The following is a 22,736-nucleotide window of genomic DNA, read 5'->3' as shown; positions in this document are numbered from 1 at the left end:
TGAAAACGTTTTTGCCTGTTTGCTCACTATCATGTTTTCGGGGGCCTGTTTGGGGGGCTTCCTGGTGTTTGTGGGTGGGTTTCAGAGCTGGGAGCACTGCTGGGTATGGATTCTTTTGATTGCAAGAGGTTTGAAGCAAATCCATGGTGGCAGAGGGGAGTTAGGGCCTAGCTGCAGAGCGCGTGCGGAGTGGTTTTGGAAATTGCCCTGAAAATGAATAAGTGCCCATTTTTGAAGTTTTGCTTTTTGGCAGTTTGGGGGTCTTCTACTTGTTTTCGCCTGGGTTGACGGCTTTGGGGCCATTGCTGGGAAGCTCTAATACCGGATGAAAGTGGTTTGGACCAAATCCATGAGGAAAAAGTTTTTGCTTTTTCTAACATTTCGCTCTTAGCGTTTTTGGGGGCCTGTTTGGGGGGCTTCCTGGTGTTTGTGGGTGGGTTTCGGGGTCTGGGAGCACTGCTGGGTATGGATACTTTTGATTGCAAGAGGTTTGAAGCAAATCCATGGTGGCAGAGGGAAGTTAGGGCCTAGCTGCAGAGCGCGCGCAGAGTGATTTTGAAAATTGCCCTGAAAATGACTAAGTGCCCATTTTTGAAGTTTTGCTTTTTGACTGCTTGGGGGTCTTCTACTTGTTTTCGCCTGGGTTGACGGCTCTGGGCCATTGCTGGGAAGCTTTAAAACTGGATAAAAGTGGTTTGGACCAAATCCATGAGGAAATGTTTTTGCTTTTTCTGACATTTCGCTCAATTTAGCGTTTTCGGGGGCCTGTTTGGGGGGCTTCCTGCTGTTTGTGGGTGGGTTTCGGGGTCTGGGAGCACTGCTGGGTATGGATACTTTTGATTGCAAAAGGTTTGAAGCAAATCCATGGTGGCAGAGGGAAGTTAGGGCCTAGCTGTAGAGCGCGCGCAGAGTGATTTTGAAAATTGCCCTGAAAATGGCTAAGTGCCCATTTTTGAAGTTTTGCTTTTTGGCTGTTTGGGGGTCTTCTACTTGTTTTTGCCTGGGTTGACGGCTCTGGGGCCATTGCTGGGAAGCTCTAATACCGGATAAAAATGGTTTGGACCAAATCCATGAGGAAAAAGTTTTTGCTTTTTCTGACATTTCGCTCAATTTAGCGTTTTCGGGGGCCTGTTTGGGGGGCTTCCTGGTGTTTGTGGGTGGGTTTCGGGGTTTGGAAGCACTGCTGGGTATGGATACTTTTGATTGCAAGAGGTTTGAAGCAAATCCATGGTTGCAGAGGGAAGTTAGGGCCTAGCTGTAGAGCGCGCGCAGAGTGATTTTGAAAATTGCCCTGAAAATGACTAAGTGCCCATTTTTGAAGTTTTGCTTTTTGACTGCTTGGGGGTCTTCTACTTGTTTTCGCCTGGGTTGACGGCTCTGGGCCATTGCTGGGAAGCTTTAAAACTGGATAAAAGTGGTTTGGACCAAATCCATGAGGAAATGTTTTTGCTTTTTCTGACATTTCGCTCAATTTAGCGTTTTCGGGGGCCTGTTTGGGGGGCTTCCTGCTGTTTGTGGGTGGGTTTCGGGGTCTGGGAGCACTGCTGGGTATGGATACTTTTGATTGCAAAAGGTTTGAAGCAAATCCATGGTGGCAGAGGGAAGTTAGGGCCTAGCTGTAGAGCGCGCGCAGAGTGATTTTGAAAATTGCCCTGAAAATGGCTAAGTGCCCATTTTTGAAGTTTTGCTTTTTGGCTGTTTGGGGGTCTTCTACTTGTTTTTGCCTGGGTTGACGGCTCTGGGGCCATTGCTGGGAAGCTCTAATACCGGATAAAAATGGTTTGGACCAAATCCATGAGGAAAAAGTTTTTGCTTTTTCTGACATTTCGCTCAATTTAGCGTTTTCGGGGGCCTGTTTGGGGGGCTTCCTGGTGTTTGTGGGTGGGTTTCGGGGTTTGGAAGCACTGCTGGGTATGGATACTTTTGATTGCAAGAGGTTTGAAGCAAATCCATGGTTGCAGAGGGAAGTTAGGGCCTAGCTGCAGAGCGCGTGCGGAGTGGTTTTGGAAATTGCCCTGAAAATGAATAAGTGCCCATTTTTGAAGTTTTGCTTTTTGACAGTTTGGGGGTCTTCTACTTGTTTTCGCCTGGGTTGACGGCTTTGGGGCCATTGCTGGGAAGCTCTAATACCGGATGAAAGTGGTTTGGACCAAATCCATGAGGAAAAAGTTTTTGCTTTTTCTGACATTTCGCTCAATTTAGCGTTTTCGGGGGCCTGTTTGGGGGGCTTCCTGGTGTTTGTGGGTGGGTTTCGGGGTTTGGAAGCACTGCTGGGTATGGATACTTTTGATTGCAAGAGGTTTGAAGCAAATCCATGGTTGCAGAGGGAAGTTAGGGCCTAGCTGTAGAGCGCGCGCAGAGTGATTTTGAAAATTGCCCTGAAAATGACTAAGTGCCCATTTTTGAAGTTTTGCTTTTTGACTGCTTGGGGGTCTTCTACTTGTTTTCGCCTGGGTTGACGGCTCTGGGCCATTGCTGGGAAGCTTTAAAACTGGATAAAAGTGGTTTGGACCAAATCCATGAGGAAATGTTTTTGCTTTGTCTGACATTTCGCTCAATTTAGCGTTTTCGGGGGCCTGTTTGGGGGGCTTCCTGCTGTTTGTGGGTGGGTTTCGGGGTCTGGGAGCACTGCTGGGTATGGATACTTTTGATTGCAAAAGGTTTGAAGCAAATCCATGGTGGCAGAGGGAAGTTAGGGCCTAGCTGTAGAGCGCGCGCAGAGTGATTTTGAAAATTGCCCTGAAAATGGCTAAGTGCCCATTTTTGAAGTTTTGCTTTTTGGCTGTTTGGGGGTCTTCTACTTGTTTTTGCCTGGGTTGACGGCTCTGGGGCCATTGCTGGGAAGCTCTAATACCGGATAAAAATGGTTTGGACCAAATCCATGAGGAAAAAGTTTTTGCTTTTTCTGACATTTCGCTCAATTTAGCGTTTTCGGGGGCCTGTTTGGGGGGCTTCCTGGTGTTTGTGGGTGGGTTTCGGGGTTTGGAAGCACTGCTGGGTATGGATACTTTTGATTGCAAGAGGTTTGAAGCAAATCCATGGTTGCAGAGGGAAGTTAGGGCCTAGCTGTAGAGCGCGCGCAGAGTGATTTTGAAAATTGCCCTGAAAATGACTAAGTGCCCATTTTTGAAGTTTTGCTTTTTGGCTGCTTGGGGGTCTTCTACTTGTTTTCGCCTGGGTTGACGGCTCTGGGCCATTGCTGGGAAGCTTTAATACCGGATAAAAGTGGTTTGGACCAAATCCATGAGAAAAAGTTTTTGCTTTTTCTGACATTTCGCTCTATTTAGCGTTATCGGGGGCCTGTTTGGGGGGCTTCCTGATGTTTGTTGGTGGGTTTTGGGGTCTGGGAGCACTGCTGGGTATGGATACTTTTGATTGCAAGAGGTTTGAAGCAAATCCATGGTGGCAGAGAGGAGTTAGGGCCTAGCTGCAGAGCGCGCACGGAGTGATTTTGGAAATTGCCCTGAAAATGGCTAAGTGCCCATTTTTGAAGTTTTGCTTTTTGGCTGTTTGGGGGTCTTCTACTTGTTTTTGCCTGGGTTGACGGCTCTGGGGCCATTGCTGGGAAGCTCTAATACCGGATAAAAATGGTTTGGACCAAATCCATGAGGAAAAAGTTTTTGCTTTTTCTGACATTTCGCTCAATTTAGCGTTTTCGGGGGCCTGTTTGGGGGGCTTCCTGGTGTTTGTGGGTGGGTTTCGGGGTTTGGAAGCACTGCTGGGTATGGATACTTTTGATTGCAAGAGGTTTGAAGCAAATCCATGGTTGCAGAGGGAAGTTAGGGCCTAGCTGTAGAGCGCGCGCAGAGTGATTTTGAAAATTGCCCTGAAAATGACTAAGTGCCCATTTTTTAAGTTTTGCTTTTTGGCTGCTTGGGGGTCTTCTACTTGTTTTTGCCTGGGTTGACGGCTCTGGGCCATTGCTGGGAAGCTTTAATACCGGATAAAAGTGGTTTGGACCAAATCCATGAGGAAAAGTTTTTGCTTTTTCTGACATTTCGCTCTATTTAGCGTTATTGGGGGCCTGTTTGGGGGGCTTCCTGATGTTTGTTGGTGGGTTTTGGGGTCTGGGAGCACTGCTGGGTATGGATACTTTTGATTGCAAGAGGTTTGAAGCAAATCCATGGTGGCAGAGAGGAGTTAGGGCCTAGCTGCAGAGCGCGCACGGAGTGATTTTGGAAATTGCCCTGAAAATGACTAGGTGCCCATTTTTGAAGTTTTGCTTTTTGGCTGTTTGGGGGTCTTCTACTTGTTTTCGCCTGGGTTGACAGCTCTGGGGCCCTTGCTGGGAAGGTCTAATACCGGATAAAAGTGGTTTGGACCAAATCGGAGGCGAAATTTTCTTTGCTTTTTTGCTGATTTGCTTGTCTTTGAGGAGCTCTTTGGGGGGTTCCGGGTGTTTGTGGGTGGGGTTTGGGGTCTGGGAGCACTGCTGGCACAGTCTAATTTTGATTGCATTTGCTGTTCAGGAAATCCATGGTGGAAAACGGGAGTTATGGCCTAGCTGCACAGCGTGTTTGGACAGAATTGAAAGAAGGCCGAAAAATATTGTAGGAATGAGATTTTCCATTTTTGCTTTTTTGCTGTTTGGGGGCGTTGTGCTTTTTTGCGGGTGGGTTGGCGGGTCTTGGGGCATTGCTGGGAAGGTCTAATACCGGATAAAAGCGGTTTGGAGAAAATCCATGTGGAAAAGCCTTTTGGCACTTTTTGTAACTTAGGGTTCGTTAGTGTTAGCACTAGCAGCAGGATTGCATGTGTTTCGGGGTGTTCTAGACTTTTGCAACTGAGTTCTGGGATCTTAGAGCACTCGTGGGAATCTGTAATTTTGGTTGCAAGCGATTTGAAGAAAATCCATGCTGGGAAAGGGGGGGATTTGGCATAGTTAAAGAAAGCGTTTGCCGCTATTCTTAACTTAGGGCTCGTTAGAGTTAGCAGTATTTGTATTGCATGTGTTTGGGCGGGGGGCTGTTTGTGGGGGGGTTTGCGAGTCTTGGAGCGTTGCTGGGTATGGATACTTTTGCTTGCTTGCAAGTGGTTTGAATACAATCCACGGTGGGTAAGGGGGGATTTGGGCCTACTTTTACTTTCAAAGTACGTTTTGTCACCAGTTTTCTACTAGGCCTAATTTTTTGAAATCTGATTGGGGGTCTTCTCCATTTTTGCGACTGGCTTTAGCAAGGGTCTGGGAGCACTGATGGGAAGGTCTAATTTTGTTCTAAAACACAGTTTACAGTACACCTAGCTTGAGGGGAAAGATCCGCTAAATTAATTTACCCAAACTTATTTATCCTTTAAAAGGAGACTCAGAGTTCGCACCATCAAAAATATTGTACTGTCTATTAGGAAACTCAAAGTGTGACTTTTTGCACTGCACAGCGTACACACCTTATATTTATTTGTCAGTGGTGTTCTAATATCACTTCCTGTTTTTCCATCAATAATTACAGGCCGGGTTTCAGTCTGTGCAATGGGAAAAAAAGGATGAAGTCAGGCTTCACATTAGCGAGCCGCAATTCAGCATCCGACAGGCAGGCAGTGGACAGGGTGTCTTCTGGTCACCAACATTGATGGACGGAGCGTCAGCTGGAATGGAGGAGTCCCGCTAATAAGAGGAATGGTTTGATGCATGAAACTTACCAAATTCAACAGGACAACTACAACAACATACAGGTACAGTATCCGTTCTTTTCTAATTATCTTTTAAGTAATGTTATTGCTGTGAACTTCTATGAGTGTGACTCTGCATTTCTTTGATCTCTGCTTCTAAATTCATCCCTACAGCCATTCTATAGGTTTTACTTCTGCTATTTTTAAACCTAATTTAATGTATGCAGTGTTTATCTGAGTGCAGAGATAGGCAAGTGAAAACGCATAATTATTACTGCAGCCCTGTACTGTCGCATTCTTTCATTCACGGTTGTCGAAAGTACTACTTACTTTTCAGTAACCATGCATGCAGTAGTACATGCACTTCCTTTATGTCACTTAAAATATTTATGGTTAGCTTTGTACCCAAAGATTTCTTTATCTTCAATTATTGTTTGTCCATGCTGTGCTCTTTTTTCTTCTCTCAACAAAACTTTCCCAAAATCCCCCATTCCCATCCATTTTCCAAACCCTAACCCTCTTACCCCGGGCTGTGTGGTTTTGATTGATGTGTGACTAAATGACAGCAATAATTCCACACACTTGTGGGGGAGAATAAGGTCATAGCAACAGGCTGGTGAAGGAATCCGAGGATATATTCTATTCTTACTCAGCTTGACACTCAGTCACTACTGGCAAATGAAAGCAGATTTTCATGTGCGCCATCAACTTGATTGGTCATCAAGAACATCCTCCTCCTAGACGTGGCAAATTATTACACTACTGTGTCCTTCACCTTCGGTACTATTTCTTGTAGTAGTAGTCAATGTCAAAGAAATTCAACGCAAGTACTAGTTATACTTTCAATACTTTACCATTTGTTAGGCTACATTGTGGCACTGTTCTAGTGTACTGTCACCTGCTATATTCTCTAATGCTATGGTAAGGACAAACAAGGTTTCATTTTCTTTTTTTTCAGATGCTGCAACTGCCACTGTGTAACACCACTAGTACCAACGCAATGATGGCAATTCATCCGCCCAGGATTGTCAACCTTAATCGCCATTTGCCGTGCAGCCAGCCCTGTGCCTAGCCCTATTTCCAAACACAAATTACAGGTAAGATAAGCATTTGGGGGAGGAAGTATTGTCGCAGGGTTTCCGTTCTCTCACAGAACTGTGCACAGAGATCTAGAACCTGGGTGAGTTAGGGTGACCCACAACTCACCTTTGTTTCAGAAATCCCCTTACCAAGCTAGCTACAGTGTCGCATCGGCAGTAAATACTTCCCAATGACTTAGACAATCCAGAACATGAACTTAGAGTACCTCAGGTATCGTGGAACACATGAACACTCTTTCGTTATATTATCATTCCAAACCGAAACTGGGAGGCAATGAAAACACGTGCAAGTTTGAAATGTTTATTTTTCAATGCAGCATTCTCAAACGCAGTATCTTGTATAATATCAACATACATATTATAAAAATCAGAGTCAGCAGCATAGTCACTAATCCATAGTAAGCAAAAGGTGATAACGTGTTATGATGCAAAAATCTATAGAATTCTGTATCACCTATATTTCGCGCACCCTAATTAGCATATTATATTATATCTAAGAAGGTCTCATCTGGGTTCTTAGCAGGGCGGACCCATACCTCTAATTCTCAGTCGGAGGAGGTCACATCAACAGCTACCAGCTCTCAGCATGCTCAGCATCAAGTGTGTTTTCTCATTTCCTGTAACTGTATCTTAAACTCACGTAGAGCCAAATGTTGGCACAAACATTATTTGTGTTATAACTAACGTGGTGCGAGGATCAGGCCTGCAGCAACCTTGTGTTAGGTTATTCGGAGAGTGTGCAGTTCTCAGTGTGCAGACAGTTGTACCAAGTGTACCAGGCACGACTGATACCAGTGCAATAACATATTATTCTCAAATAAATCACATCTTTCGTCTAGGTTAAAAGCTGCAATAACAATTAGGTGTCGTGTGCAAACCGAAGCAGAAAGAAAATATGGCGTTTAAACATTTAATAAGCACATGCTAACTTAACACAATATATAGAAACGTAATAACCATATGACACCCCCCCAATGATCCGAGGACGGTTAAAAGAAAAAATATAAGCCAATACTCTATGAGAGGCAAGACATGAAAGCAGAGTTCAATGATATTGAGCCAAGCTAAATGTATGTAAATGTATGTAAAATTTAAAAACACAAAAATGTATGTATGAATACCTATAGTGGCCACACAAAATATAAAAAGTCGAACTTGAGGCCTAATTTCAATTAATAAGCCTAGAACATATGAAAAAATCGAATGTTCGTATTGAAAATGGCACCATTCAGAATTACTAAAAAGTCACGTGCCATAATGATGGAAGTATTCAGAGTCATTCCTCGTTGATTGAATATGCAAAATAGGTAGCTACAGCTTCCAACATGAAATCACTGCCATCATCCGAAAACAGTTCAGCCATCCAATTAAGCAATGGGAAAGAACATACGTGCTCCTCCAACACCGATTCCTCTAGCAACATCAGAGGACAACTCAGTGGGTTCTCGAGAACGCTCTGTGCCAGAAAGTCATGCGCCGCTGCGAATATGTCCCACTGACCCATTAGTCCATGCATCGCTGACACAGCCATAACCCTTTCGCCAGAACAGACCAACTCGTGAGCCACTACGGGGTACATCAGCTGATCAAAGTTGACGTCAGGAGAAGTCGGTAAACAGAGACACAAATCAATGGCCCAGTCGAAATCACAGCTCAGGCAATGAAACACAGGCTGGACACAGGTGAAATAGGAAAATCTGAAGGATAATCCAAAAGCCGTGCTTAAGGTCGCAAGGGGCAAGGATCCATAATAATCAAGCATCCGGTTGCGAAACTGCATCAGTAGGGGCTGTGCGTTTCCTTGCGCAGGATGGGCATCCATGTTTTATAAAATAAAATATCACCAGAACGCCTGCAGCCAAAGCCAGCAAAACAGGAAATCCGCCAAACAGGCTAGCGAATATAGAATGAAAGAACGTAGGGATAATACCAAATACTTTTTCAAATGTAGTCACAAGACCACTGCTAACCATTTTTAAAAAATGAGCCAGGCTCGTTGTGGAGGAGGCATTGAAGATTTGATGAACCAGCTCGCAAAAATAAAACGGCAAATCAGTACTTAAAAGTGCTTGTACTTCTGTGCGTGTGTTTGCTATGTGAAGGACATAAGTTTCGCGGGCAGAGCTCAGGGCCACCGTGTTTTACAGACAAAAGGGCTCTTATACGGCCTAAACCATTGAACTCAGCTTTCAAGGTTGGTATTCTTGGCCAAATTAAAACTTCTGAATTCCCATGCGTGGGTGGATACAACACATTCTTGCAGCAACCCACCCTTTCTGACACGGTAACCACATAAGCGATACCAGCCTCTAACCCACAACAAAACTCGTTATTCAAAAGTAAATAACTACCGTTGGACAACAACGTGAACGTGGGAACTATTGCAGGAACTGGTGTCCCTTTCAAAACACAGGCCAAATTAGGTTTGTCCTGATTACAAGAACCATGCAACTGGATGTGCCTGCATATTAGTGAGCGGTCAGGCGACTGTGTACATTCTTCACCATTCAGATTCACTTCATTTCCCTCCTTAAGGCATCTGTAAGTGTATGGTAAAGACCATGTCTCATGGAGAAAAGCGCTGCCTAATGGTTCATATCGCCCAATGGCTATATATTTCATACAATTTGTAAATTTGTACAAAGCAAAAGGTAATGTTATAACACCATGAATAAGCCATGTCGCTGCAGTCACTTCAGCCACCGAAAATGGCAGGGATTCTAATTTTTCAATATGTAACTTAGAAAATGTTGCATCTCTCATTGATAGCATGCGCTGTTTTTCAGTCAGATTAAACGGGGCAAATAATGATGAGACGTTCATAAAAGTCCATGGCACTCGACCAGACTTAAGAGTCTGTAGTGTCCACGCAAATTGCATCACAGAACGCAATTGATTTTGACCATGATATAACACCGATACTTCATCATGTACAATGTCAACAACAGAAGACACAATATTGTTTAACGTGTAAATTCGGGAAGAAAGCGTGTTAATGCTGTTATCAACAACTGCAAGCACCTTCTCTAAATTTGCTTGATCAATAGCTCTCAGGCGTTTAGCAGCCTCAACCTGGGTAACTTTCCAAATTTCATTGTAAATCGCATACAGCCATCGTTTAGATCTACCCTTAGCTGGGCCTTTTATAAAATCGTTCAAATCCACATTATCATTTAATAGAGACAGATGTAGTTTAACTGCAGCCAAAGTGGAATGTTGTAACCAGTTCTGACACAGCTTCCCCACAGAATAAGTCGTGACAGTATAGTCTTCTTCAAAACGGGGATCGAGTCTGACTTTTGTGAACCCCTTAGCCAAACCCAGAAAACGGTGTTGGCAAGAATCAGCACTCCTATGCCATACCAGCCAACCCTTGGAATCCAAACTGGAAATGGTAAAGGACGAATTGTGTAAAAGAGTTTGCAACTCCTGAATGGACAAATCAGTAAAATTACTCCAACCTGTATATTCCTCTAAATCTGGGATGGTTGGTGTATTCAATTTTTTAGAAGTAGCCAATCCAAAGCATGTTGTTTGGAAAATGGATGAATTTAAAAACAACATGTGATTCGGGATGAGACATGCACGGTGCAAAGCCTCAGTGCCTTGTACCTGCCAATTTTTGGTACCCCAAACCGATTTAAGGTCAATTGTTCCTTTCCAAAACTCGTAGCCATCTACAGCCAACCTGTCTAGAAAGGACTTCGAATACAGCAATTTTGTATCGGTAAGTCTAACTTTGGACATGGACTTTTGTGTCATTTTAAAATAAAATGACTCGGGATTAAATTGACTAAAGTCTGTAAAATAGGTCCCTTTTCTGATCGGATTGCCTGCACCACGGACGCCTGAGGAGCGCGGCGGACTTGCTGCCTAGCTGACCCTTTGCCACCACTGTCTCTACGACTCGCCGGACCCGCTTCGCGGGTCCCGCAGCGCGTCGCTTGCTAGGAGGCTGCACCAAGGTTTCCAGGAGGAGCGCGGGGACAGGCGAGTGAACCAGCGGGGCTGCGAGCACAGGCAGGGGACTCCAGTGTCCAGGAGCCCCTGCGCGCCCAATCAGCAACACCTGGGCTGCTCTCCCCGCTGGCCACGCCCCCCCCGCCAACGGAGGTAAAAGCTGACTTCACCTTGAGCCTGTGGGTCCCTTTTCTGATCGGATTGCCTGCACCACGGACGCCTGAGGAGCGCGGCGGACTTGCTGCCTAGCTGACCCTTTGCCACCACTGTCTATACGACTCGCCGGACCCGCTTCGCGGGTCCCGCAGCGCGTCGCTTGCTAGGAGGCTGCACCAAGGTTTCCAGGAGGAGCGCGGGGACAGGCGAGTGAACCAGCGGGGCTGCGAGCACAGGCAGGGGACTCCAGTGTCCAGGAGCCCCTGCGCGCCCAATCAGCAACACCTGGGCTGCTCTCCCCGCTGGCCACGCCCCCCCGCCAACGGAGGTAAAAGCTGACTTCACCTTGAGCCTGTGGGTCCCTTTTCCGATCGGATTGCCTGCACCACAGACGCCTGAGGAGCGCGGCGGACTTGCTGCCTAGCTGACCCTTTGCCACCACTGTCTCTACGACTCGCCGGACCCGCTTCGCGGGTCCTGCAGCGTGTCGCTTGCTAGGAGGCTGCACCAAGGTTTCCAGGAGGAGCACGGGGACAGGCGAGTGAACCAGCGGGGCTGCGAGCACAGGCAGGGGACTCCAGTGTCCAGGAGCCCCTGCGCGCCCCATCAGCAACACCTGGGCTGCTCTCCCCGCTGGCCACGCCCCCCCGCCAACGGAGGTAAAAGCTGACTTCACCTTGAGCCTGTGGGTCCCTTTTCTGATCGGATTGCCTGCACCACGGACGCCTGAGGAGCGCGGCGGACTTGCTGCCTAGCTGACCCTTTGCCACCACTGTCTCTACGACTCGCCGGACCCGCTTCGCGGGTCCCGCAGCGCGTCGCTTGCTAGGAGGCTGCACCAAGGTTTCCAGGAGGAGCGCGGGGACAGGCGAGTGAACCAGCGGGGCTGCGAGCACAGGCAGGGGACTCCAGTGTCCAGGAGCCCCTGCGCGCCCAATCAGCAACACCTGGGCTGCTCTCCCCGCTGGCCACGCCCCCCGCCTATCACCCAATGAAGACATAGCTGTAGAGACATAAGGAGCGCAGTACCCCCGCATCGCGGGAGCGAGCGGGAGCGACCGGGAGAAGCCCGGGACAAGGGCGGGACCGTTCGAGGCCTAAGAGGTCTGGGCTGGGCCACGTTACTTGGTTCTACGGCAAGCCATTTGCATGTGAGTCTGTTTCCATTTACTTGTGGCAAGCTCCCCACTGACCATTATGTGCACACGAGCTACACGAAGTAAAACTGCAAGGGGACTTGGTGGACCTAGTGGGACTCTGGATGACTTTTTATTCAAGACCAACCTGGCGATTGACCACGAAATTAACAAAATGCAACACAGAGTCTCCCTTGAACTTGATGCTGCCCGTAAATTGTCCCTTAATATTGCCTCCTCGAAAAAATCGTCTCTTGGCAACCTAGCTCTAGCTCTTACCCCTGAGCGTACAACAGGTCCTCGCCCCCTGCTTACTTTAGCAGATATACATCACTGCCCTTCTCTGCCCCTAGGTGACCTAGATAGGGACCCTCCACCAAATCCACCGGAGGAGGTAGCGCCACTTAAATCTGTAGACAGTATAAGTTCACAGGTGAAGAGCAAATCACCTAGGGTTGCTACAAGGGTTAACAACATTGCAAAAAAAAAGGCGCTTCAGCAAAAAAAGAGCTTGGCCAGATCTGCCTTTGCTCGCAAGAAGGCAAAAATTGCGAGCGCCCAGTTCTTTAATTGCCGACGCCCACTGAACGCCTGTGCACATGGCGAACAAAATGACAAAACCCAAACTGACAGCACTGTTAGTGCTACCACCTACGCTCTGGAGGGAGCTTCGAATGTTAATCAGGTGGTAGCATCTCCTGGCTCGTGTGAAGAGGGGTTAAGGGAGGGAAGTTTGTGTGGGGTGGAGAGGGACAAGAGGGGTGATGAGGAATTTGTACAAACTGTTTGGGCCACTCTTAAGAAACTACTCACCCCCTTGGAACTCAAACTTTCTAGAATAGAAAACCATCTGCTTGAGATGGATAGGACAATCGTTACACTGGCCAGCCTTAGTCTCAAGCAAATGGAAGCTAGACTTTCACAGGGGGGGAGTTCATCTTCACAACCCATAGAAGTAGAAGCACTAGTTGCTCCTTCTCAGCGACCCAAACCTGTTCCTAAACCGCGCACAATAATAGGCAATAGCATCTCCACTATCCCAAATCCAAGAGTATGTCCTTCGAATGAGCCCCCAGTGCCACCCAAACCTAAGTCCAGTGCCCCTCGATCAAGGGCTGATTCACTCACTCAGCCGAACACTGCACGATCAAAACCTGTGCCACTAGCTGATCGGCAAACTAATCAGTCCGCCCTCAATGCCCAGCTACCCCTTGAACCTAGTAGACCCAACTTCCGTGGTGGCTACATCGATTTACCACCGGAAGCTAGTCCATACGTCATTGTTTTAGCCGGTGTACCGACCCTTGATCCACTAACAAAAGAGGACCACTGGTCCCTTAAAAACAAGGTAATACACTGGCTAAATTCAAATAGACAGCTCCCTAGCCACCAAAGAAGCCGGGTACTAATGGTGCGAAGAGTACCGTGGGTTGGACCGAGCCATAAATCCATCATGGGTGACTGTATAGTGGTGACGTTTGCCGACCCTAATACTGCACAGCACCTCTGTTCATGGGCCCCTTGCGCAAACGACCAGACAGTTGTTGTTAGACCCCTTACCTTTTTCTATCCCCCTAGAAATCTCCACAGGACAGGTGGGACTTGGTCAACAATTCAAAAGTCCAGAAATAGGGGTTATAGGAATGAGGGACCAAGCCAGAGTAGTTGGTGGCAGGGAGCTCCTACGTCTAACATGTCCGGCTGCCTGGAGGAGGTTGACTGACTCGGGGGGGAGAACACAAAAGGGGAGCTGACAGTCCCTAGTATGAACACTACAAGAGTTGATAGTACAGGCTGTCCAATGTTGCCTTCAGCCCAACAAACATTATTTCCCATTGACCACTATCCCTTCCCGGCTGATGCAGGAATCCCGGCTCAACATGCTTCCCCTTGTATTAACAGCCCAGATAGCCAACTTAAAGTAATATCTTGGAACATAGCGGGTCTTAGGGGTCGCTTGGACAACGATGATTGGGCTGATTACATCTCCTCCCATGACGTCATCCTGTTCCAAGAAACCTGGTCAGTTGCCCCACTTTTTAGACAAGGTTACCTTAACTTCTACAAACCGGCAACTCAGGGCATGAAGGGCAGGGCCTCGGGTGGTCTCTCCATCTGGATAAAAAACAGCTTGGGTTTTAATACTAGAGAAATAGCGGGACTAATCCTGACCTGCTTTGCATATCCTTAAGCAAGGCGAACTGCAAAGAAATATTGCTCATTAATATTTATGCTAGAGGATGCCAGGGCGGCAAGAAGCAACCGATCCTCAATGATCTGGAAGCCCTCTTGAATGAGCACAAAAGTGACCAACTCACCATAGTGGCTGGGGACTTGAACTGCTCATTTGAGCCCATTCTGAATCTTGCCGAAGATGTTGGCCTAGATGAGGATTCCACATGGAACATCCCCCCGTTAACAATCACCAAGGCTGTCAGGGGAACGGAGGCTGCCTTCAATTGGCTTGGGCTGTGCTTGGAATGGGGGCTTCGAGCCGTAAATGGCCGCAGCTTATCTGATAAGGAGGGGAAGCCAACATTTGATAATGGGTCTTGCGCAAGTCGCATTGACTACATACTTATTAACATCGAATCCTGGGCATCTATATCTGACATGACTATAGACAACAGGCAGGAGAGTGATCATAATCCTCTCTCTCTTGCACTCAAGGTCCCAGGGCTAGTGCCACCCCAGGAGGAATCAGACTGTATCACATCTGACCTCGTCTTGTGTGATAACAGAAGACGGGTCAAATGGTCCAAGGTGATAGCTGACCCTGAGCTTGTCAGTCAGATAGAAGAATTGGCCCTTTCTACTAAAGATAAGATGTTGGCACCATCTCCTAGTGACCTGCCCACGACTAACAACGTTGACCTTCATGAGGCATGCTTTGTGGCAATTAAAGAACTCCTTACCAGACCATGCCGGAAATTGAAGGTTAAGCAACGTAAAGGCTGGTACAATAAAAACTGCAGAGAAGCCCACGGCATACTCATTGCTGCGGTCAAATCTAGAAATCCCCCGGTCATTAGGACAGCGAGACAGATTTACAAACGCACTATCTGGGATGCCAAAAGGGACCGGGATGACTCATATTGGCTTGACCTTCTTCAAGCATGTGAGTCCTCCAACCAAATTAGATTTTGGGAGATAGTCAGGCGGGGAAGGGGTTCGGATACACTATCCCCTGAAAATCATGTTTCAGCAGGAGATTGGGTGGAATTTTTTTCTGCCCAATTCACTATTCAGAATGTTCCCCAGTCGGCTGAAGTGCCCTCACTAGGGACCCAATTAGCCTCATATGAGAATAGACTCATTTTTAGCTGCTCTGACACTGAACATGCATTAGGATCCATCCAGTCCGGGAAAGCTCCAGGCATTGACGCCGTACAAGCCGACCTTTTTAAATCAAACTTAGATCTGTGGGTCCCTTATATCACTATCTTAGCAAATTCTATTGCAGCCGGGGAGAGAATACCGCAGTCCTGGAAAGGGGCTGAGATAATACCGGTCTTTAAGAAAGGGGATCGATCTTTACCAAAAAACTACCGCCCCATTAGCCTGATCGATACCATCCAAAAAGTGGTAGCACGAATGGCCCTAGCTAGAATACAGGGGTGGATTGAGCAAAACAACATACTCTCCCCCTTGCAGGCAGGGTTCAGATCAGGCACCAGCACCCTAGACCAGGTGTTTCGGCTCACTATGTTATACTGGAAGGTGGTCTTTTTGGGCGGGGGTGTCATCTATGCTGCCTTCGTCGACATTCGGTCGGCATTTGATTTGGTTCCCAGGGCCAAACTTTGGGATGCCCTAAAAAGCATGGAATTTCCCCCAGACTTATTAGACCTGGTCAGACGCCTTCATGAGGACAACTTTGCGCGCGTAAGATGGGGCAACCAGGGTCAGGTGACCGCTAGCTTTCCTGTAGAACGTGGTGTCCGGCAGGGTTGCGTGCTGGCCCCTACCTTGTTCCTCCTGTTTATTAACCGGGTGGTTGCTTTCTTTAACGAAACTCACACAGATGCACCTACCCTGGGGGGCTCAAAATATCCCTTGCTAATATTTGCTGATGACACCCTGCTCCTCTCAAGGACCCGTAGCGGCCTGCAGGCTGCTTTAAACAGATTTTCTGAGTTTTGTTCACAAAATGACCTTCAAATTAATGCCGACAAAACCAAATTTATGATTTTTAACAAAAACAAGCCCATTACCAGCTCATTTTCTTTAGAGGGCGTTCCAATAGAACAGGTCAAAGTCATGTCCTATTTGGGCGTGACCTTGGACCACCAACTCACCTGGAAACCCCAGCTGGAAGTGCTAACCCTTAAGTTCATTCGCCTTTCAGGGTGCCTGTTAAAGGAACAGAAATAATCCTTGACGAAACGCATTACACCTGCTTTAAAAATATACGATGCCAAGGTGAACGCGGCTACACTGGATGGTGCGGATATCTGGGGGTATATAGGTTTGTCGGCCCTTTCTAATGCTCAGAATAAGTTCCTCTGGAAGTTAGTGGGTCTCCCCCAATCTTCCCCCATTACTCCTTTGCTTTTAGATTTAGGTTGCAAACCGTTGGGTGAGATGGCCCAGTACCGTCTTGTTGCTCTTTGGCGTCGCCTCTGGACGACCGAAGAACTTAGCTTATTTGCCCAAGAACTTGGTGAGGTCAGAGCATTGTGGGGTGCTCAGAAAATTCCATGGCTTCGGGAGGTAAAGCAGATACTGTATCTGATGGGCCTCCCAGAGCTATGGTTACATCCTGAATGCTCAAGCTTCCCATCAAAAGCGGAATTCAAAGAGCTTTTCTGGGCTGTAAAAAAATCGGCACTGGTTTCCCTCTCATCTGCTAACAACCTAACAGGACAGTTTCTTATGCACAAATTAACCCCTTTTCTCGAACCATACTGGGACTTGATTTGTAAGTCGCTTGATCGTAAGTTGTACCATCAGTTCCGAGTGGGAACCCTTCCGATCAAGTCATTTACTGCAAAGTGGGCAACAAATTCCAGCGACAAATGCCCCTTTTGCCCCGATCAAGTAGAAAGCCTGGGCCATGTATTTTTTGCATGTCCTGCCTATCGATTGCCCAGACTAAAATGGTTGAGACCAATCTGCAAAACTTTAAATTGTGGGGGTAGCCACACAGCCCTTCTTAAATTAAGAGATCTACGCACTGCTAAATCTGTGATTTGTGTAGCAAAATTTCTGGGCTGGATGTGGCTTATCCGTGTAAAGAATCTGTAAATTGTTTTATTAATTTTATTGCGTACATACCATATCTAATGCACTGGGGGTTTTATTGTACATTGTTGTATACTGGAAATGCTTTTTTTACTTGCTGTCTTTTATGAATCTTTTATTCGAAATAAAGACTAATTGAACTTGAACTGTAAATTAGGTGTATTTTTTCAGAAACGTATTGGAACTGCCCCCAAATGGAGTAGGGCAATGTTCCCATTGTGTATAATTTACAGCAACCCTCCTGGAATTTGTCTTATGTAAAAAATTATTACCATAGTGTTGAAAACAAAACAAATCACCATAATTAATAGAATCTGTGTACAGATCTTCAGCATCGAAGGCAGCATAATACTTTAAATCAGAGAATAATGCGTCTACGGCCTGAATATCCCAATCATCAGAACGTATATTTTGTTTAATTACATCTCCCATGTTTACTCTAAGCACATTTGAAACATTAATCACTTCAGTAGGCCCATGTATCTGAAACCTAACCGCATCCCACACAATCCCATCAAGGACAGGCCAAGCAGTAATGTTAACTGTATTTAAGTTTCGTTTCAGTCTGTGCGCCGAATGTGAAGAGGAAAGAGGGGCCAATGTTCCATTAAGGTACCGAATTCCTGTTCTTTCTTTAACGTAGTGACCATCAATCAGGCGGAAAAAATAAAACACAAAACCAATTGACATAAAAAGATAGAATGAAAATAGTATCAACCAAATGTATGTCCAAGGCGGAATTAAAAAATGTTTTTTAAACAACGTGGCATATCTTGCAATGTTTGTGGGTTTCTTTGAAGTTTCCGAAACAGAGTCAAAAGAGAATCTGGACTGGCCTGCCAAACGGGTCTGTAAATCAGGCATCGATAAATCAGCAGGATAAGTGTAATTTAGCTCATCAATGTTAGTATCAGGAATAGTATTTAATAAAGGACTGGATATGGCAGGCATCTCGAGGGACACCTCCTGTTCTGCACCAGATGTAATAGCCAGCACAGAGTGCCTCACCATGGAAGGACAGGATACAGCCGGTGTCATGCTATGAAGAATCGGCCACCCTGTGTGTCTTGACATTGTCAATAGAAATAAATCTGTTTTCCTTACGACCTGGAAGTGGAGGTAAAATGACTGTTCTTGTGCCCTTCACTCCAAGAACTCGAACCGGTGCTCGATATGAGGGACCAAACTCTTTCTTGTTATCGATCTTCTCTTGAACCAGTTCTCCAACTTGGGGTAGCCAGCCAACTACCGCTATCTGCAGCACATCATCCGATGTGGAGGGCAAATGTTCCTTTGCAAGACTGTCTCTGGTCTTTTGTAGATTCTGTAAAACATTGCAATGTTCATCTACGTCAAAGGACGTGGCCTGGGCCTTGCTGTCTAGCCCATCGAGGTCAGGTACATACATCTTGATACCAAAGAGCATTTCGTATGGGGTCCACCCACCCAGAGACCTTCTAGGGAGATTATTAAGCGCACGCTGCACGCCTATGAGGTGGGCTAACCAGTTTCTGCCAGTGCCTATAACTCAAGCTGTCAAAGATTGCTTTAAGTCGCGGTTCATTCGTTGAACTACATTATTACCCTCGGGTCTGTAGGGACTCGAAAATTCGACTTGGACCCCCATCGAACCCATAGCATCCTTATACGCCTTAGAGGCAAATGCCGGACCCTGATCCGAATGGAAGGTACCACAGGCAAAAATTCCCACAAAGACTCGCAAATCCTTAATGACAGTACGTGAATCAGCGCTCCGATGCGGCCATACCCACACAAAGCGTGTGCATGAATCAACTGTAACTAAGATGTACTTATACGCAGTATCAGAAGAAAATGGACCGCAGTGATCCAAATAAACACATCCAAGCGGTTTATTCGAGATGTACAACTGTGTCTGAGGCGGACGCGCAGCAGTTGAAGGCTTAATCTGCTGGCAAATGTCACATTGAAGAACATATTCACGCGTCTGTTTGTACAGTCCCCGCCACCAGAACCTCTGTTGTAGCTGAGTTACAGTGGCCGAGACGCCCGCATGAGCAGACGCCACACCTTCATGCGCCGCTGTAATCAAAGCAGCCCTGCGATCCGAGTTGGGAACTAAACGTTCGCCAACTTCAGGGATTTTCACATAAGGAACCTTATCGGGACTTAAGTGGTATGTGTATTTAGAAGGGAACCCCGCAGGATATTTACTCCCCTTCTCCGTTGCAGCAATAGCTGCCAAGATGTCATCATCTATTTTGCTTTTGGACCTCGTGACTGCTGCAACTAAGTATTTTGATACCGCTGACTTCGCTGCTTCATCAGCAAGCGAGTTGCCAACAGCGTGGACCCCCACGCGCTGATGACCGAGAGTATGAATCACAAAGACGAGTGGCAACTTCTCTTTAAGTTCCGCCACTCGGACCCAGATCGTTTTATGTTTTATTGTGCTACCTTTGGAGTCACGAAAATCATTCTGAATCCAAAAGAACAAGTTTTCATTGTAAGACTGTACACAGTAGTAAGAGTCACTTACGATCAAAGTCGTCACACTAGGATCTGCGTACTCCAATGCAAGCATCAGAGCATGAAGCTCTGCCAATTGTGCGGTGCAGTCCCCAAGCGTCTGCGTGTGCACGACACTGGACTCGAACTCATCGTTCACCATGGCACCGACCACAATGGCGCAAGCGGAAACGTAGGCATGTTTAGAGCCATGCGCAACCTGCGCCGAACCATCAGTGTAAATGATGCAATGGAAATCCTCCAACGGCCGCATTGCTAATGGAGCTGGATGAACAAATTCATACTGTAAATTCTCCTGTGACCGTAAAGTGGCGTCAAAAATAAACGTGACATCCTTGGACGTCAAGGAAGCAGCCCATTGAATCCACCGAGGGTGCAAAGCTTTGGAATTAGGTACACTGGCTTTCGTAACCGCCTCTAAGGCTGGACACGGGGTAACAACCAACATGCGTTTTCCTTGTGACAGGGCACGTTCCTTAAGAATTGCCATCTGCACAGCCGTTAAAACTTTCTCCACAGTGGAAAAACGCAGTTCAGCCGAAGTGTACAAATGTGACTTGTAAGCTATAGGTACTGTATCTCCTTCATTAAAAGTCAGGTACGTGAAACCTACTGCCCCATGCGTGCGGAAAAAACTCCAGGACTATTCTTGTAGCCCATTGGGAGTCGTTTAAACATTTTTTGCACACCGGCGCATGTAAAACTGGTCCATTGGGAACTTAGACCCTCCAATGAATGGGCATAAAAACCATTGGAAATGTCAAGCGTGGTTTTGAACCGTTTACGCTCAAGACTATTCACTAACGCAGAGCCATGCGTATTCTGTACTGCACAGTTACGGCAATGCGAGTTCAAATGCCTATAATCCAAAACCAAACGATATGAGCCGTCCGGTTTGTTCACAGTAAAAAGGGGGTTATTCATCGGTGACACACACGTTTCAATTACACCTTGATATTCCAATTGTTCAAGGATAGCTGCGACTGAAGCTTTCGCTTCACGCCGTATGGGATATTGAGGTTGAGGCTGTGGCTGCGACCGTAAAGGAATCTCGTGGCTTGGTGACAATTTATCCCAGCCACACTGATTGCGGTACACAGCCGGCGCAAGCGCCAGAGCCCACTCTTCTGCAAAATGCAGCGCCTCCACCCTCGGCACTGTGTGCGCGAAGCTGGGTAGGATTACCTCCTCCCCTCGCGGAGCTGCGAGAACAAAAGGTGGGGGCCAGTCAGCCTCCGAAAGCAAAATGGCATACGTAGACGAGAGATTTTCCCAAAATACCCCTTTTACAGTTCGCTGCATGTCACCTTCAATTAACAGGACAATTTCAAAAAGTCGTTCAGGGGGAGCAACATGCGTATCAGCAGTTTCAATCACAACATAAGAATCAGTCGCTGTCACCTTCAACAGTGGACGGAGGGCCTCTCTCACTATGGTAATCTCTGCTGCGCTGTCCAGCAAGGTCAGAGCCCACGTCAGATTCCGAAGCCGCGTTCTCACTATCTGGGGCATAACGATGCACGGTCAGGGCAGCGACTTTCTTCGTGGTAAACTGTGGTCTCTTGGGCGTAGAGCCTTCCTGCTGATCTCCACTGGCACGCGGGCGGGGCTGACCACGTCCTTGCTGGCCACCCCGGCCCCTGCCGCCCCCTCCACCACCGGTTGACGGAGCCGATGAGTCCTGAAAGGAACGAGGAGAGCGTTGGTCAGAAACCTGAAACCTCTCAGGCGATTTAATCATCGCGCGATCGCGCAAATCATAAACACGATCCGACTGCGCAGGCAACGGAGACGCAGCAGCAGAAACCTGTGTTTGTTGTTGTTGTTGCTTACCCTGATTCTGCTTTTTAGGCCAATTTTGCTTTGTGGACTTTTGTTGACCACTAGTTTCCGATGTCTGACCCTGGGGCTGTTTCTTCTCCTTATCAGGAAAAGATTTAACCCCCTTCGCTTTGCGGCCAACCATTCTGTAAGCAGTCACAATAATCTTTGCCAACTGTCGGGGTCGGTCGGCCTCGGGAACCAACGCTAATGCGTTAGCAACTTGAAAGTTCACTGCATCCCCCTTGACATTCGCAAGTATCAGATCGCAAACCACATCAAAGGAGCCACACAGGCGCATGCCCAATTCAACAGCCGCCTCTGGTCCGTGTTCGTCTTGAACACGTTTAAGGACCCCACCTAGATTGGTCACAGACGGGGAGCCATAGCACCTTGAATAGATCGCTGCAAAAGTTTTTCCCCAGGTCTCACAGTCAGCAAGGTCAGGAGCCAGATCTTTCGGCAAACTTAGTGTAAGAATCCGGTGTTTATCACCCGGACCCGTATTGGGAAACACAGCTTCCAGCTGGCCGAACTTCTCAGCAAGCCAGAACGGAAAATCGTCCTTTTCCTGGGGCTTTTTACCCATCACGGAATTAACCATGACCGGATTGATTTTCAGACCAGCATGTTCTGCTCGAAGCTGTGCGCCTCTAGGGGCCGCGTCCTGAACATTACGGCTAGTGTAATGAACAAGCGCTCTAATCACTTCCACCGCAACTTCATGAAGCCGCCGCAGTTCTCCCACGTTACAAGTGGCACGTCGGGGGTGAGGAGTAAAGCCAGCCAAAGCGGGCCAAGGAGTGCCCGGAATGGACAATGGGCCTAACCTCGGAGCGGTTAAAGCGTGCGGTAGGGCGCCACCAAACCAAACTCCATGCTGCCAAGCGTCAATAGGAACTTCCAGTGCTCTGTACGGAGAGTACGCAGCCGGTACATCTGAAGCAGTGTATGAGTGGAACACACCAGAATTAGCGTCCACCGGCGGAAATGTCACCCACGAATAAAACAGTTCGTACGGGTAAGCATGTTCCGCACTCACCACCAGAACCACAGCCAAACCATCTAGAGGAACATCATACATCCGCAAATGGTCACGCACCGCAATGCGACTATGCTGCGGGATGTCCACGGCTTGAGCCATGTCAGCACAGGAACGAGAAAAAACAAATAATACTTTGTAGCACAACTGGGTAGTAATTCA

Source organism: Lissotriton vulgaris, chromosome 3_1, assembly GCF_964263255.1.
Source record: "Lissotriton vulgaris chromosome 3_1, aLisVul1.2, whole genome shotgun sequence".
NCBI classification, from domain to species: domain Eukaryota; kingdom Metazoa; phylum Chordata; class Amphibia; order Caudata; family Salamandridae; genus Lissotriton; species Lissotriton vulgaris.
Note: the sequence above shows the minus strand (reverse complement) of the source record.